The 19669-nt window shown below is 37.9% G+C and overlaps 1 protein-coding gene across 3 annotated transcripts in view; it reads left to right on the top strand.

Annotated features, from left to right (window-relative positions):
• Positions 1 to 2164: 2164 nt before the first annotated feature.
• LOC124302151 (protein artichoke) overlaps positions 2165 to 19669 on the top strand; it is a 121424-nt gene continuing 103919 nt past the window's right edge. The window contains exons 1-2 of one of the 3 annotated variants that reach the window (XM_046757985.1): positions 2165 to 2569; positions 2636 to 3235. The gene's annotated coding sequence lies outside the window, so the exon portion shown is untranslated. Of the gene's footprint in view, positions 3236 to 19669 lie in introns of all 3 variants that reach the window. The other 2 variants (XM_046757986.1, XM_046757983.1) reach the window with 2 other exon arrangements.

Here is a 19669-nt window from a genome sequence, read left to right as displayed (position 1 = left end):
TAAAGTTGCGTCCAATGCTTACAAAATTGTGACGTCTGGCTGACATGATTATAACTTACCTGACATCTCGGGGACATAATTCTGATGTCATAGCAATAAAAAGTATTTAAGAATGCTTATAATAATATAACTGTTACAACAGACCTTGTAAAGTAAAAATGTTCATATTTTTCATTTATGAATAGTGATTATTTTGTTACTGTACCTCTATTACAATATAATAATTGATTTTGAAATTGATTTATATATTTTATTTATGACAATATCCTAATATTTTCAATGTTAAAAATATATTTAATGTTTGCATTTAAAGAGAATTTGCGCGTAAGTTAAATTTGGACACTAAATATAAAAGTAAAAATTAAGAAATGTCATATGAAATTCCACTTACGAATTATTAAATCAATACATGATACAACATAGAACATAAATAGAAAAGTATCGTTGATCGTTTTTTTTTATACCGTCGTGACATTAGTATTATGTCACTCGTATGTAAAAGAATGACCGGAAGCTGATGCTTAAGTATGACGTTCATCGTACATCAATTTTACTTAAAAATATGAGTTGTTTCTTACGTAAGCATATGACGGTATTATCATATCCTTTTGACGTCAGAATATGATTTGTAATTTATGTAAATGTATGATTTATTTCTTACGTAAACAATATATAAATTTATGACTTTGCTGTGACGTCACACATATGATAGGGATGAGACATAATATTTACGTAATATTTAAGTCACAATCATGGCGTCATATAAAAGTCAAATTTTAGGTCAGTACTTTGTCATAATGATGTCATACTACATTACATCGTATCAGAGTCATCAATAAAGTCATTTTTATGTCATATCTATGTAAAAATTCGATGATCTCTATGTGACCTATATATGACGTCATATGGAGGTCATGTGTTCGCTGGGCATTAAATCTCACTTTGTAAATTTCTCAGGGACATTATAATTTACATTAGACAGAATAAAATACACGGCTATGCGTAAGAATTTGGACGTCATATACATGTCTTCACACATATACGTGTGACGTTGGTCAGTCGTTCAGTATCCGTCTAGCAAACAACACAAATTACAATGAGTGCTGACTCAAAATTAGTAAGTAATCGAACCCTGTCGGGAAAATTAATTGCATATCCTTACACCAATTATAACATTGAACGATCATACATATACTGAATATGAGGACTCCAAGTTAACTGGATTAACATTTATTTTTAACACACGACGCCTCAAACGGATAAGAATTACTTATAATTATTGTAAATCCAACCCCCCGTTCAATTTTCTAAATAAAATTATTCTGCATAGAGCCCGGGCAGATTCTCCAAGTCTGACTGTACACTTGGGGTCAGCGAATCTGAGACGGCCCATTTTTTACACCAGACAGTCATGTTGGCAACACAGAGAAACCTATAGCGCCATTGTCGACCGAGCGCGAAACTAACTCAATCTCAATAAACGTAACATAACCCATGACCGTCGAATCTAATCTCAGAATACCGCAGGGATAATGACTTGTTGGATTGACACGTCAATTCTAAGGTTAGGTTCGACGGTCATGGATTATCTTACGTTTATCGAGATTGACTTAGTTTCGCGCTCGGCCAACTGTGGCGCTGCAGGTTTCTCTGTATTGCCAACACAACTGTCTAGTATGAAAAATTACCCGTCTCAGATTCATTGTCCCAAAGTGTACGTAACAGGGAGCGAGAGAGAGAGAGAGAGAGAGAGAGAGAGAGAAAGAGAGCGCGTACCATCAATCGAGGCTACGGACGATGAAAACTCAGCTATGACAGTTTGGTCCAAATAGATCTCTAGCTGGGTCGTGGGTGATTGCATATAGTTCGCCTATACAGAGGTAATAGAATATAAGCAGGCACACGGTAGGTACAACGGCAAGGCAGAACTTGTGCCCAGACCAAAATGTGAGAGGGATGCTGCGCTGAACCCCGCTCTGATCCACGCCGGCGAGCTACCGGTGCCTTTGCTCTCTCTCTCTCTCTCTCTCTCTCCCCCTCTCCCTTTGCTCTCTACCACCCCTCCCCCCCCCCCCCCCCCCACATCCCCTCTCATCCACGGACGGGATGCCGTCTCCCTCTTATTTTGCTCTCTCTGACGGCGCTCCCTCGGCTCTGCACAAGCTCTCTCTCGCAGTCTGCCGGCAACTCTTGCGTGGACGCCATCGCGCACTCTGCACCCCGTAGAAACGCACCCGGTGCGCGATTAGTCCGACGTGTTATCGCGCCTCGTTAACTCGCGGTCCGAGATGTAACCCGTTATCAATTAATACGTGACGCGTAACGATCGTGAACACGCCAACTGCCAGACGAATGCACCGCGGTAATTACATCGCGACTTTTTTTTTTCTATTTTTTTTAAATTTTTTATTTCCTATCGTCATGACCGGTCGGACGTTCGATGAGGGATCGTCGTCCTGAAGCAATTAGAAATCTCGCTGCTTGTGGTGACGTAAAGTACGAGAATCGTGGTTCGTTTAGTAGCTGTTACTCCGATGCTCGAACGAAAGCTTTGATGTAACCGGAAATCGTGAGAGAAGTTATTATAATACTATAGAACGAGACGGTTTTGATATTAATTCCATTTTTGTGTTAGACTGCGGTTATTGACTGGTACATTGTCGGGTGATGAAAAGTGGAAAAACCGTGGAGAAAATTTGGAAAAGGAAGTTGGAAACTGTTTAATCTACTTCACGCTCTGGCATTTGGTGCTTCGGCTCGAGCTCGATTATGACCTTTTCAATTGTTGGGGTAAAAAGAGCAACGGTTACTGGCACGAGATACGAGATCATATGTTAAATGGGACCCGATGAACCAGTTTCATAGAACTTGGGTATCCACGCGCACCAACACCATCGAGAAAGTGGAAAACTGACAATTACACGCGCACGTGGAGGATAATTGAGTTTGTTTTTAATCAATAGTGCTCGACTATACACAACAAATTGATTGAATTACGGTAAATTGAGAGCGTTGATCACTGTTAAGCTCTCTAGTCTGTCCGTCTCCTTGTAACTCCGGACGACAAAACGTGACACGGGAACGTTTATACCCACATGAAAACAGTGATGGTTAAAACGTGAGCGCGATACATCCGTGTGCAGTGACGCCGTCCACCGGAATAAAGTGATCAGTTAGGATTAAGGTCACGAACACCAGAATGCTCGCCCTTTGTCGTCGACTTTAACCGCCGTAGGTGAGTGGATTCAAAAACGCCTATACTTAAGCGTGCTCGTGAACGTGCCTCACTTTTTTGAGGCTGCTGCCGAATTTTTAATAAAAAAAAGAGAGAGAGAGAGCAGGCAAAGTTCCAGGAGTAATTCATGTGGAAGAAGCTGGTAAAGAGCTTCGAATCTTCAGGTACTTCAATACTTGGAGGTCGAAAGAGTTTGAAATGTTTGTAGATGAAAGGAAAACGGGAGATCGGACATTCGCATGCATCTTTTTTGGATTGATGAGTATCAAGATCGTATTTTTACTTACCGTTCATTGAGCATGGAAAGATGAATAATATAACTCTTCCAATGTCGCCAAGAGAGTAAAAAGCTGATCACCAAATCTCAAAGAGCGCTCTCTCCGTTCTTTCTTGATATGAAATTACTGTTTATGTTTATATTGCCTCTCCGGCATTCTCCGCATCGATTTGTTTTTGTACCCATGATCTTGAAGAAACATAATTCTGGGTATTCGATAATCCAATTGCGTTGTTGGTAAACTCGTGGTTAGGATAGACACCCGGAAGTTTCTCAATGAAATAACTCTGTCATCGATGAAACATGAGGTCGAAGTTAGCAACGTTACTTTAACAATGAATGCTCAGAAAAAATCATTACTTAGAATTTCCGGATAGCTACTAAATAAAAACAAAGAAAACGTGTTAATATTTTGAAAAGTCAACTTCTTGAAAGCCGTTCCGAAATTGTAAAACAACTGTTTTTTCCATGATGTTTCGTTACGTCAACGTTACTAACTTCAGACTTCTGATAAAACAGCGTTCGCTTAATGGGAAATTAATGGTTCAGAGTTTACTTGCGAGTCGTTTTCTATCGCATGAACCTTACTTATGTAACGTCAAATTATTGCAACGGACAATTCTTCACATTTTCAAAGACAAAATTCAATACAGCGGATTGCGTTAAGCTCTTTTGGATCTATTTACTTATGTTTGCTGAATAAGATTTGAAGTACAATCAACGATGTCATCTCACACGTCTTCCATTCTTTCATATCGAAACAAAGGTATCGCGTGATTTGGATTGCCAATTAGTTTTAACTTCGGAGATGAGCTTCGAATTTGAAACGGGGTGAAAGTGACTTACGTTATTCCAACAATGCATGTTAGGCAAATTCTTTATTTTGCAGCTGAAGGATAATCTGAAATTCGTTAAACCGTGATAAAGCAGAGTAGGCTAATATTTTATGAACATAGAGTTATTGACGTTACAGTAACGATGCATTTTTATGAAAAATCGTTATTTCACACGTTTAGGATTGTCTAAGCCACGGTCAACCAAACATACTTGTATATTTCGAAAAGTCAACTCCTTGAAAGTCGTTCAAAAATTGCATAATAATGATTTTTTTCCCTGCCACGTTTCGTTACATTAACGTTGCTAACTTCAGCCACGTAATATTTAAAAAACTCAACTTCTTCAAAAGTAACTCATAAGTAAAAACATGTTGAATTTTTTCCCAATATTTCGGGTTCGGTTCACGTTAGCGTAGATTCAACTTCGTTGTTTTGAATTAAAAAAGAAGACGTTGATCTATATACGAACGATATTCCACAAAATCTTTAAATACAGTTACTGAATGCAAGTAATATATAATTCTGTCAGCTGATGGTAATTTCGAGCTTCCATGATTCATAGAGTGACAAGGATGACGAAAAATGCCGGTAACAGAAAAATCTACTACCAACAGTCTTCCTTCTGCTCTGGAATTTTTTTTTTTTTTTTGTTTTCTTTTTCACATCTTCAGAGATGAGAATAATAAAACGAACCTCGCATTAACAGGAGCCAGATGAGAAAGGGAAAGACAATTATTCAAATTCGCTTCGAGTTTTTCCGCGCGGGCTTGCGGCAATCCTTTTCGACCCTCCGAGATTTACAAACCCTTCAGAACCAAACGAGAATTGATATCAAAACAGTCAGTACCAGACAAGGATTGAGCGATCATTTATCGGGGAAGTGTATAGTGTCAACGTTAAGGTTACAATTTTTTGAATCTATTTGTAACGTAGTGTATAAATCGAAAGCAATGTTTCAATTTTAATGCAATACGGACTACTGCCCCCTCCCCTAAGTCATAATACAATCTGCATTTGTTTAATTAGAAAAAAAATAAATAAAAATATGTGAGCATTCAATATAATAACTTAATTTTAGGTGTTACCTAAGATCACTTCTGATCGGATTATTTTATTTGTTTATCCGGTAAAAATAATAAATAAAAGTCTTGACTCGAGTATTTTTCCGCATAAAATAGATCTGGTTACAGTGCATGTAACTACTGAATATTGTCGTTGCCAGTGTTTCGTTGAATTTCGTTTATAAATTCATAAAATAAGTAATGAAGCAGCTCAATTTTGACCCGTTTTGCAAAGAAAAATAATTATAAAATGAAAAAAAAAACACGATTTTTCACAAGTCAGATATGTCTTTCATTTTTGAGTATGGCTGACTGATATTTTTGTGATTTCTTATCATTTAAATTAATATATTCACAAAACTACGCGTCAGAATACATTTTTCATCATTTTTGTGCAATCTACGAGAATTTAAATTGATATGAATGTGTTTCGTATTTTCATGTTTGGCAGTTGTGGTTAAATAGTATCAAAAATGTGCGTTTTACACAATATTTCGTATTGACTGCATGCTGAATAGCCAATTTTTAATTATTAATTACGCAGAAACTACACGTCAGATTTTCCTCAAAAAATTATTTTTCACGTATTTAATAACGGTTAATAACATATTAAGAATTTTGCTTTTTATGTTTACATTGCTCTAATGTCCGAATAATCTTAAATCAAAATTTGTTTTCAATTTTGCTGTTTCTTATAATAATTTGTTATATTATCCTAAGTTTATTTCTTCACGTTATTCCCAGCGTTTTAACATTCCAAAGTTGGTGAAACACTCCTCGCGGTTTTATAAAGCAACAATAATGAGAGCAAGCTTCACCTTCCTGATTTTCGCGAAGTTATTAAAACGATCGAAGATGTAACTTGGTTGGATAAATTTTAATTCACACAATTGTGGAAGGAAACAAGCTCATCTTTTATTTCCTCGGGCTTTCTTGTCTCTTCTTTCTTTACATTATACCTGATTTATAAAGGGGAAGAAACTTGCCAAAAGAGAAATATCAGCTAAAATATAAATTCTATAACTAAAACACCGGACAGTACGCGATCTATTTGTTCGTTTCTTAGTTGTTTGTTTATTCTTCTACCTTTGAAAACTGTTCCTCCGTCTTTGAGGGATATACCTTGTCAAGAATAGCGATGAACTAAGAAAGCGACCGGTAATTGTTCGTTACAGCTGCAACGTATAATTCTGAAGATTTGTAAACGGTCTCGATCTAATTTGTCCAATGTTGGCTCTAACAACATCGAGCTAACGAGATCGAAAGTGAAATGGAAAAAAGAAGAGATCGATGAAGAAATTTCTCACCAGCAGCAGCAACTCAAAAACGCGTTGAAAAAATAGTGATTTACTCCGGCATGCCTCCCTAATTGCCTCGGTTTTAAGTCTGTATTATTGTTAGCCTCTTCTTCATTATTTTTCTCTTCGCAACTGCATCGCTTTCTCACTTCTAACGAACGAAGCGATATCACTGGGCTTCAAAATTCCCGCATCCCTCGGTAGGAATTCATGTTTGCTTGGTCGACGGTCCGATTACATTCTTAGCTGGAGTTAATTGCTTCTAATCCTCTCCTAAGGCCGAATGTTAGTCGAAGCTCAGCGCCGCTCGTTGAGTCAATGAAGGTGCAAGTCACTTCACGGTTGATTATTCCTCGGCGCGAGTTCTTGAACGAAGGGCAAGGCGATAATTAGCGACCCCAAGGAAAACACCATTTCTACCCTCTTTTCACTGTCGTACCGTTTAAAAAGAGAACTGGAAATACACAAAACTTTCCCAAGCCTAATGACTCGTCTCGTTTATTACAGCATAGCGAAAGTAGTGCCAATCATATTCGTCGAGACGGTTATATCTTAAACGATTTCAAAAGTTTGGCAACAATTGAACATTCTTTCTTCACACTTTACTCACAACGTTCCAACATATTTACTGGAAAACTTATACCGATCCAACACAATCGCATTGTTTTGTATTTAGATATTGGCTCATGATTCAACTTTGAAACAAGTAATTGAAAGTATTAAAAATATTGATTGTCATTTCAGTTATAAATAATCACGGATGAGATAACATTTTTCTGTTTCTGGGATGAACGGTATTTGATTTGAAATTTTACGGGGGTATATTTCAAAGTGGTAAAAAAAAAGAAAAAAACCATAAAACTACAATTTCCCGGCAATCGTGAAGATGCCGTTATTATAAAATTCATAAGTCATTCGTGGAGCTGAGATAAAAAAATGACGACAGCATCTTCGGATAATCGGAACGAAAATTGCGCATCCCGACGATTAAGAACAATAGGCACGTGAAAAAGGGTTGACTTGAAAAGGCGTTAGGGTAGATTCTAGAGAGAGAGAGAGAGAGAAAGAGGTTATTTGGATTAAGGAAGAAAAGGATCGGCGATCGTCGTTGGTGGAAGTGCGTTAAGCCCTTGGAGGTAAAATCGTCAAGAAGGAAACAAGGTGGATGTACGTGAAAGTCCCCGGGCGTGTATTTGCAGCTAGGAAGAAATTGATGTTCAATGTGGCCCTTTTCGCTCCCGGTTTTACCCTGCAGCCATAAGGGCGGGAACGAAGTTAAGCGAAGGGATTGCCCATTGGTTCATTCCTTTCCCACCGACGCGCGACGCGAAGTATCGAAGCCCTATTACACACGTAGGACTGCTACGAGTATTACCTCCTCTTATAACGACACGGTTGAATTTGATCGCAGGACGTGTGGCTCCCTCAGGCAACCGTTGGAATTGAGTCCTGGGACGTGACGTAGAATTTGGAGAAAATTTTTGACCCCCCGTTAAAGTTCGCTACAACGAATATCCGGACCTCTTGTATTCAGGTTTGCTCGTGTCCGGGAAATGCACAGCTTCCAAATAGAACTATGCTATAAACAATTCTAGATGCGAACGTGAAGCAAGCACCGTTAAATTGACTTTTTACTTCGTGAACGTTCTTGGAAATCAGGTATACGATCGATTTTTAAAGCCTATTTGAATTACAGTCGAATTTTTTTACGATTAGGAAGCACAGCTGAACAAAATAAAAAAAAAAAATTTCTCGTTGTCCTGATATTTTACGTAAATTTTACTGTTTGAGAACGTAGAATTTACGAATAAAATTATCGTTATACTGAATTGGCTGTAATTTTTATGTTATTGTAATGTCTTGAACACGAAAATTCGCGGAAAAAATCAGAGTGACAAATAATTATTTTTCAAGTTATACTTCTTTAGGCGCGTTGAGAGCGAAATTTTAAGATACGCGCGAATCACTGTAACACAAAAGTAACAGGTTGAAGCTGCCCGCTAAACCGCTCATTAGTCTGGTCGAGAAGTGAGTTTACTGAGAAAAATCGTTAGAATGGTCTTAAAAATATGGCGATTGGTGCATTGGATTCAGAATTTAAAATGATGAAACCGGTATTTTTTAATTAATCCGCCATTAAAAATTTCAATAGTTATAAACAAAATGAATCCAATGCACCAATCGCCATATTTTTAAGACCATTCTAACGATTTTTCTCAGTAAACTCACTTCTCGACCGGACTACATAGCTACCAACAAAATAGAAATAGAACCTCTATTAGTCGCACATGTTGGCACGCTCGTCGGCTCTGATCACTGTTTTCATACTTGTAATATTGATCCACATGTTTCTAGTTTCTATATTTACAACACGTGTTTTAGTTTCATGCAAGTGCGAATTATACATGTGCTAATAAATTATATTCAGTAGTGATTTAATTTGAATATTTTGATTATTGTTATTTATTTTATTTTTTTATTTGTTTATTATTCGTAAATATTGGTGAAAAAAATTGTGCTTGTATACTTTTTCAAGTGCTCCAATATAATTTAGGTTAACTGTCCGCATGTATTATTATTTATAAATTATTTATTCAATTTCTATTTCAGTTTTCAAGATGGGTAAAACAAATGCGGAAATGTGTAAAAATTCGGCAAGGCTTGTTTAATGATGCCAAAGAAGTATAACTTCTCACGCGCGTACATAAGTACACGGACCCATTTTTTTTTTTGTGTTTTATATTATTGGTATACTTTAGATATTAAAAAGAAATTGATTTTTTCATATAAGTATTTCTTTCTTGAGTTATATATGAAAATGTCGATAAAATAAATCACTAGAGCCAATTTCGAGAAACTACGCTTATTCCTAAGGTGATTGGTATCAAATTTTGCTAAAACCACTCGAATGTCAAGAGCAACAAAATCACTGTTGATCGTTGTAGTATACTATTGATTAATCCGATTCACTTAACAGAGTCTCATGAATTCAGTTTAATTTCAGTAAAATCAGTCAATATCCATCAATTCGTTCTTTATTTATTTCAATTTCGCAAAGTAATGTAGTTACTTGAATCACTCAAACGACACTGCAGTAACGGGAAGTAATTTGAAGCTATTGTCATCATAATATAATAACCTTAAACCTTGACTAATATTACAATTTTTTTCTTCAAATTCGTCATGATTCGTTTTGTTTGAAACTTCGAAAGGCCGCATGGAAAGTGTGACAAGTCTACGGAAAGTCTAAAACACGTTGAATCTGAAGATTGAATTGACCTTCGGAAACCTTTCGGGCTCTGTCAAAAAGTTAAACGTTATAAAAGAGCCTCTTCCGATCCGTTTCGACCGTTTCCGAGCCCACCCGAACCCGTCCGATTTTTTTTCCGTCCCGTTTCGATCGTTTTCGGACCCGACCGAACCTTTCCGAATTTTTCTCGACCCCTTCCGATGGTTTCCGGACCTGCCCGAAACCGTACGATTCTTTACCGACCCGTCAACTGTATTTTTATTTTTAAAATCACACTTGCAGCTGTGCGAACTGGAATGAGATCTCAAATCATCATAGATAATTCATTTTAACCGTTTCTCTGATTTCCCTGACAAAAAATGTGCGTCAGCAGGTCGAATAATTGGAGAAAATGGAGAATAATTAAATATCAAAATTCTTCAATTCCGTCATGGTCGAGCTTTTATTCGTTAATCCTTTCAAGCTCACTTTTTCCGTTCGCTCTACTTTTTACTCTGTATAAAACGTTTCACCTATAAACCGCACCGTACGAAGAGAGTATCCGTAATGCATTCAACCGCAATTTAATTACAAAAATTGATCGCAACTCAGGCACGAATAGTCACATATATGTACGATACATTGCGGTATTAGCTGCGGAAACTGCCTATCCATTACTGTCCTGCCGTGAAAAAAGTTTCCTTCACAGAGGTGACACCGCAATCACGTGGTACAGATGCATCGTTAGAGTGAATGAGTATAAAAACTGAAATACGGATGGCGTTTTGATTTCCGCAACATTTTAAGCTACTCTTATAAAAACCACTGACTGCATGGCAGCATTTTTCTCTTTTAAGTCCTTGTCGATTTTCATACAGACAAGATGTTCCAATTTTTAACTGCGTTTCGCTATCTTCACAGAAAAAAGGAAGTTATTGTAATCACTCCGAAAATTAAGGAGGTTGGAGAAGAAACTTGGAATGTAATCAAGCGTCTCAAGTTATTCAAAAATCATTCGCAAAAAATGTAGGCAACTCAATGAAAAACTATCTAAATGGTTTATGATATTCTTAAGAAGATGTTTGTAAAATATGAAGATCTTTGTCTGTATTGTTTCTGAAAAATAGTGAAAAATTTTTGCACGAGGTTTTACGCATTATCCTTGAGCTAATGCTCATAGAATACTTTTTCGGAATTGTGTAATAGCCAAATACAGTTCATTTGGAAAAAGTGATTAGAAGACAAACGATGCATATTACATTAGTAATTTGTCGAAAATCTTTACTTCGAAATTATTTTGTCAATTTTATTAATTGAGAAGCTAGTTCGTTATTTTATTAGCCCTTGAGAAGTGCTTACCAACCTCCTTAAAGGCTGAGTTTTCACTAGATCTTGACGTTTCAAGATCTAGAGAATCATCTCCGACCATTTTCGGATCAACGTTTTCGTGGGTGCGATCAATTTTTTTGTTCAATGATATATCGAGAAAAAGTTACCGGATTTCAATGAATTTGGTCTCAATCGACGTGGCTTTTCCAAAATTAAAACTTATTAGATTTTGACTTTGATCGGTTCAGTAGTTTTCGAATTATTAAAATACCAAAATTCTGAAAGATGAAATGAAAAGGATGATATCTTGATAATGGATGAATGTATTTAAATGAAAATTGGTACCGTAAGCTTTTTCAGGTCGCTTATCACAAATCTAAAGTCTAATTTGCACAACTTAAATTTGGCATATTCAATATGCTGAAAAATAAACTAAAAGCATATGGATTTCGCTAAAAATTGATACTCGAAAGTTTTTTGGGTGGCTGATGACAAATCTGAGGAAAGACTTCTAAAATTTGCAACGGAGGATCTATTATAGTAGTTTAAAATAAAAAAAAATCGTCATCTCTTTATGTAATATTATACCTGAAGGCTTTCAAATCATTAATCACAAATCTGAATTTTTCTTTCGAAGTTCGATTCGATGTCGATATTTTTTTTTTCTGCTGTGAACTTGGATCCTGCAGTGTAAAAACGGGAAGTTGGACGGCTGGCTCACGGCCAACCTAAAGCCGCGTGTTTTCTGTGTTTTCTTTTTATTGTCGTCCGTAAGAACTTTACCGTCTCTCTCATCGCCGAGAGATCAGTTTCCAACGCCTGCAGAAGGTAAATCAGATATATTCAATCATCCGTCTGTCCGACTCAAGCTCACGGCAGAGTGGCGTTTGCAATAATTTGCCTGACACCTGTGGTGAGATATGATTAAAATATTCATATGCAAAACAATCCCTGATGCCAGGTTATCGGATTAAAGGATGAATGAAAAAGAAAAAGTACTCATAATGCAAAAATTAATGTTCGAGCGGAGAGAGCGAGAAGCTGCGGTATAAGATGGAATGAAAAAATTTTACTAAAAACAAATGACCAAATGTTAATGTTTGACTTTTTTCATCGAATGTTAAGAATTTTTAGAAAGAAAAACAGTCAAAGTCTTTATCTGCATTTTCCTGATTGTTTATCTAATTTAACGTCCTACAGATACTTTCAAGTTCATCACCCCATTTCACGTCTGCAGTCATATGAAATTATATTTTCAAACTAAATTGGTCACGGGATTGACGCGACGTGCTTTAACAACCGGAAACTCCGTCATTACGACCCGTGTGTCATATTTACCGAAATTCAAAGCAGGAAGCGTTTATATCTTCGCACGATTTTCATTATCCGGTGTCGTATTGCTTGATGGCCGCGCCGCTTCGTTGAGTATACACACACATATATATACACATATATATATATATATATAAAATTCAGATGAAAGTTGACTCGCGAGGTGCGATTTCGGAAAATAAAAATACAGGATAAACAACAACCGAACAAGCAGAACCCGAAAGAGAAGAAACGGAACGGGGTGAAGGAAGGTAGGTAATTGCATCGAACTCCCGATTGGCACCGAGGGTCGAAGCTTAGCCGAAATGATATATTGCCATCCGTTCCCCACGGCGTGCCTCAGCTGATTCGTCGAAGTGCTCTTTCGAATGCTTGACTAATGAAGGGGGAAATGGTGTAATTGACGGTATTTCCGAAGCCGCGTCGTTCCTCTTTTCGGTAAAATCGATGTACGCACACAGAGACGCCTTTCGCTAAGTCGCAGCTGGACGAACTTTGTTGGATGTGATTTTTTTACTTGGTTTCTTCGATCAATTATTTTGGTTTGTTTTATTTTTTGATTTTTTTAATCATTTACTTGACATTGGTTCGCTTCGTCTCTCGTCACGCTGGAAAACATCACCGAACTCTGCTTTTCGATTCGGTTCTTCTGCACGAGTAGGAACATGAGTAATAGAACCATGCAACGATTGTTTGCCATTTTTTATAGATATAATATTATATGCCGGAATCTCTCGAAGCTTGTAAAAATCAACCGCGCATGCGCCAAATAATTCAATATCATTGGTCGGCGAAATCTTCTCGCTATGTTCTTGACTGCGATGCAGGCGAGCCAACGTAAGCAAAATTTGTACGTATGAATTTTCAATGAGCATAAGCATTAAATTTCGATCGTACTTTGAAGAATCGACTTGCCGACCCGATGACAAATGCTTCCCAAACCTTTCAGAGTCGCTGCCTCGATTATTCGAGATTCTAACCTCGAAATTTCGTGTCAACTACATCGCCGCTAGAAATAGTTTGACAGCTGAAACTCGGGATGGCCAGCCTGCGATGAACAGCCGATAAAACTCGCTCATGCGCAGTTGATTTTCAAGTTTCAAGAGATTGTTCCGGTATACACTATGCTAACATCCTAGTTTCGCAGGCTATTTGAAATAATTGCGTCTCGTGAAAAACCATAGCGTTCATTTTTCGAGCCCGAATTATATACCATCATGCTTTTGCTCTGAAAAATTATACAACATTGGATTCATTTCGTTCTGCGGGGGACGTAAATTATACTTATTTCCACAATTAGAATATACCCAGTGTCGAGATAAACTATACTTTATTATTGTGCATGTACGACATACTGAAATAATGTGCATACTTAATTTCACAACGCGTTTCGTTGAAACTTGATTTATTGTACATGGAGTCGCGGTTATTAGGTAAAAGACAGAAACTCGAGATATTACTACGAAATTTTAACCAGAATTTTTTGGTATAAGCGTGAGTTAGCAAGCTCCAGGATTTTTGGTATCGTTTATAAATTTACGACAGTAGTTATACTGTGTCTCGGTATTGCGTATATGAGGCATTCCTCAAGGGATCGATCAAGATCGAAAGTTCAGATTTGAGATTTGCCACGGAATATTTTGCATAAAAGTACTAATCAAAAAATACAGGGCGATTTATTTCTCAATCTTTTTCGGCATTCTCTATCTCAGATATTTATCATTTAATTTGCTATTTTCAAAGCAGTTGTTTGCTGAAATCTGAAAAAAATGTCGAAGAAGGTAGCGAAATCCAGGAATATTGTCTAGCCCTTGTTGAAAATGGAGTTTTCATAACGACAAAGAATTGAGGTGGGGTACAAAAATGTGAAAAAACAAAAAAGTCGACGGGACAAAATCCCGACGGTTAAACTACCGACAGTTGAAAACGTAAAAATAACATAAATACGGCGAGATGAATATAGAAAAAAAAAAATTGAGAAGGCAAAAATATACAAATAATTTTATACGGACATTTTTTTTTTTTTTTCGTGAGATTGGCCTAGATTACGAGGGGCAAATTATTGAATCGTGAAAATACCGAATAGTCAAAACTTCGACTTTCCAAATGTCAAACTCGTGCCTTTGTCGAAAATACTGTAACGAAAACTGAATTTCCTATAAGAGCTCAAAAATGTTGTTATGTATTTCGTTACGTTTTTCTGCACTATTACAGATTTGGAAAAACGGACGCTCCGGAAATGCTAGAATCCCATGTGCAGTTTATGCCGATGATATTCTTGTACCTCGATCCTTTGATCGTACATAAATTTCATCGGTCGAAAAAGGAAAATGATCATGTTCATATGAACCAATCCAACCAAATAACTGGGCAATTTGAGAAATAAAACTTTTAACTCTACCGAACTTTAAATGTACGTAACTTAAAGATATTGTGCTCACAAACTCGAATCTTAGGGTGATGTGTTTTTTCTGCTCACGGGCACTCCGTAAAAGACCCATGCATTAGTAAAGTGTAAAAAAAAAATGCGAACCAGTTTTGCGTTCTGAGATATATATCTTCAAAATCACGAGAGTTCAGGCTAAGATCTCCCAAATTCAAATCGTGACATTCAAAGGTAGTCGTTTTAAATTACTCCCAGTGAGATCAAATTCCTTTGGCAACTCGAGGGCGAATTTCGAATTCTCTTTTTAGAAATTAGTCGGGCTTTAGCAGGTTGCAAAATCCGATGAAGAAGAGTCGAGTGCTTTTTTGGCCACTTCTTTCTGACTACGACGTAACACGTGTACACAAAACTCCGTTCTACTTTTCTTTCGCGTGTCAGGTACAATATAGTTTATTTGTAACAAGTAATAAGAAGGAAAAAGTATAACACGCTTATCGGTAAAACATTGAAAATCGATTTATTTCCGGTAGAATCGGAAGTTCAAATTAAAGCAGACATCACAGTATTTCATGCCCATCATTTCGTTGTTAAATCTTACATGTTTCAAATTTTGTTTTCATCCAGTCATTTCCGAGATCATTGCGGTAGTTTATCGCACAAACCGACAGACCAACATTCAAAAAAAAAAAAAATCTTCTTCGAAAACACAAAGATTCATCGAAATAAGAAAAAGTGAATTCCGACCGAAAACAATACTCGTCTTATATCACCAAAGGTGAAGAAGAGTAATTTATTACAAAGGTGTAACACAGTAGATACACTTGACAAAAGTTATTCCAAGTTTGCACTGAATCAAGAGCCTTTTATTCGCGGGTATAAAAAGAAGATCTAGTTATTTCACCCGGTAGAATTGTTAAACCGATGGTATGACTGACTGTTCAATTTGACTCGACTGTTCCATTTGCGTCAGCCTCCGAATGAAATATGGCCAGGATGTTGGATAAACGAAACTTGTTCTGACATGGAAAAATTTTATTACACGCCGTTATTATATTTTGTATTTACTTCTGTCGCCAGCTTTGAGATAAAGTGCTTCATTTCAACTTCCTCTGTTGAGTCGAGAATTTTTGAGGTAATTGAATTTTTATCTCAGTGTCAAGATTACATAAGAGTAAAACATCTGTCTGACAACGAATTGACCGTTCCGTTTCTCTCTCTCTCTCTCTCTCTCTCACTCTTTCTATGTCGAACTCTTTTTCTTTTCAGTTTGTTTGTTCTTTTCCTACGAATTATTCTCCCTCCGTCAACTTGCCCGTAATAAAAGTTTTCAATTCGGGAGTCAGAGTAATGCGGACAAGGTAAAAATGACACTTAACACTGATACTTTAAGCCGAGGCGCAAAGAGTGTTTCACAATCTGACAGACATAATTCATGTGCAGGTCCGAGTACGATTCGTCGTCACGCGCCGGTATATTTAAACTTACTCGTTGTACGGTAAAAAGCGTGCACAGTTTCACGGGGTTGTTTTATTTCCGATTTTTCCTTTTTCCTACCGACTAACGCGTACGGTTTTAGCACATCGTAGAATCAGGTGTGATATTACGTAAATACGTTTACTCGGTAAACTTTCAACGGCGAGAGATGAAAAGCTCGACGTTATTCAATATTCCTAATAATTAGCACCCTCGTGTCGCTGCGGGTACTTTGCATCTCGTCGACGTTTAATTCGGTGGAAAATGCCTGGATTTTACACGTCCTCAATTTCAAAGTGTCAACATCACGTATATTCACATTGCCGAAATCGATCGTTTTACGATTCACCTGTTTGGCTATTCCTGCAGCTGGGTCGCACTGAAAATTACGTTTTTTAATTTAAGTTATCGTGACAATTGCGTTTGTCATTTTTGACACCAACGTTTTTTCTTGCCTGCGGTATTTTCAGCGGAGCTTGGACTTTTCGCGATTGAAGAGAAAGCAGCACGAATTGGACAGGATTGAAAGTTCGAAATTCTATACGAACGAATGCGGTGAAACTTATATGTCAGAAAGTTGAACCAACTGCAACTGTGCGGAAGACAACAAGTTTTTTTTGAAATAACAGTATCGGGTAAAAAAAATTACACGTTTCATGAAACGAAACATCTCTTGATGTGACTGATTTATCGTTGGGTGCCAAGTTTCGGAGGACACGTTTTCTAAACGTAATCAACGATGTCGTTCGAATAAAAACTCCGCATGGGCTAAATAATTAATCGCATTCAACGCTCGGAGCCGTTTACCTCGTTTTACGTTTCGTCATTCTTTATTCATTTTGTGTTCTGGTATTATTGTTGTGAGATTTTGTTTGGATTGAAGATGAAACCAGAAATAAGCAAGCAATTTAACGTGGATCAAGGGATCGGGGAATTTCACCCTCTCCTCTGGCACTTTAATTATCGCACGATGTGTACAAGTTACTAGAAAGTAATATCAAAGCCGGCGTTCGTTGTATTAGAAGTGCCTTGGTTCTGATTTATTAACGTTCAGCTGCATCTGGGATTCTTCTTAATCTTTGCCGTTTCAAATTTGGATAACTTGAAAAAATTGGACCCCTTACGAGGAGGTGAAACACGATAAACGCTGTCGAAATCGGACCAATAAGTGTCGCTTGATCCAAAGTGAATGCTTGAAACGTCTGAGATTCTGGCAGGATTGAAAATTTCCTTTGTTCAATTGATGGAGGATTGAAGAGAAAAAAGCTAAGTGATAGCTTCATTGGTCCAATGACGTTCTGACCACCCTCTCAATCCCGTAGACTGACAATCCATTCAAAGGAGGTGCGATATTATTAAAAAATTACAAGGTTCGGTTGTGTTAGGTTGGGTAATCAGCATTTTTCCAGATTTCCTTCCAAATGTTGGGTTAGGTTAGGTTAGGTTAGCGAACCGGGTTGTCGGGTGCGAGATTATTGCAAATATCAAGGTTCGGTTGGGTTACGTTAGGTTGCAAGCATTTTTCCTGATATCCTGTCAAATGTTGGGTTAGGTTGAGTTAGGTTTCGACCATTGTTCCTGATTTCCTGTCAAATGTTGGGTTGGGTTGGGTTAGGTTAGGTTAGGTTTCGAGCATTTTTCTTGATTTCCTGTCAAATGTTGGGTTAGGTTAGGTTAGGTTTCGAGCATTTTTCCTGATTTCCTTTCAAATGTTGGGTTAGGTTAGGTTAGGTTTCGAGCATTTTTCCTGATTTACTTTCAAATTTTGGGTTCGGTTAGGTTGGGTTTCGAGAATTTTTTCTGATTTCCTTCCAAATTTTGGGTTAGGTTGAATCAGGTTAGCGAACCGGGTTGTCGGGTACGAGATTATTGCAAATATCAAGGATCGGTTGGGTTACGTTAGGTTTCGAGCATTTTTCCTGATTTTCTTTCAAATTTTGGGTTAGGTTAGGTTAGTTTTCTTGAATTTTTTCTGATTTCCTTCCAAATGTTAGGTTAGGTTGGGTAAGCGAACCGGTTTTCCGGCTGAGATATTATTGAAAATTTCGAGGTTGGGTTTGACTTATGTTACATTTGGTTAGGTTATGATAGGTTTGGTTGGGTTAGGTTAGGTTTGGTTAGGTTAGCGAATCGGGTTGCCGGGTGAGATGTTATTGAAAATTTCAAGACTGCAGAGTGCTCCTCACGGCTCTATCGCTAATCGCGAGAGTGACGTGAATATGCAGGTATGTACCCGGGGTCGTGCGCATGTGATATTGAAGCGCTGGGTCGAGGGTCGGGGGGTTGCATCAGGAATGTCGGATGTTCGATCACAGGATCCGATGGCGTATGACAATGATTTCAGACAGCTTCCTACTCCTCGCCACGCATTACCATAGGGTATATGCCCCCTGCGAGGTCTCGGATGCGTCCTGTACTCCGCCATCATGCGTGTATCTGCGTATGGTATATGAGGTAGACTTGGAGCACGTAAACCGTTTGATTAACAGGTTCAGTGCGGACGCGGTGCGCGTGACGGTATGAGACTATCATCAATTACCCTCCTCTCCACACTCCTGCCTTATTTCTCCACCCCTCCCCCCCCCCCCCTCCCCCCCACTCCTACCCTACTGTAATTTTGAATATAGACGAGACGCGTGGGCGTAGTCTCTATGCGTCTGTCTGCCTGCCCACTTTAGTGTACGTAAACATCGACCGTTCACCACTCAGGAACATCGGGCACATTGATCCGCTGCCTTTATTCGAATTCGTTGAGATCTTCGGCCCAGCTCTAGAGCTTAGGTAGCCCCTCTAACCTTCGGTATTTCCCATTTTTTTTTCACACACATTCATAACGTCGGATATTCTCGGTGATGAATATTTTCAAACTCCCAGCCAGCCGGTCATAAATCCTGATCAACTGGAACGTTTGACTGGTACCAGCTTTTCCAGTTCGTATCAAAATTGGTAGCCACATACAACCAATTAAATCAAACCAAAATTAGTATCCGGTATTTTTGGTACCTGATTTCACCTCAGAACTCATTTTTTGAATGCGCTACTCCGTGAGGGTACAAGCAAGGGTGAGTCGGGGTAGATTTTCGGTTTTTTATGAATTTTCTTGTTATTTTCAAATTCGAAATTTGGTGTAGATATATGTAGGGGTTCCAAGTATTTTCTTCACCATTTTGTATCCCCGGTTTTTCAAGTTTTCCAAAAACCCCCGAGCAAAGG

This window comes from Neodiprion virginianus, chromosome 4 (assembly GCF_021901495.1).
Source record: "Neodiprion virginianus isolate iyNeoVirg1 chromosome 4, iyNeoVirg1.1, whole genome shotgun sequence".
NCBI lineage: Eukaryota > Metazoa > Arthropoda > Insecta > Hymenoptera > Diprionidae > Neodiprion > Neodiprion virginianus.
The sequence above is the reverse complement of the archived record's forward strand: the minus strand, read 5'-3'. Positions and strand labels throughout refer to the sequence as shown.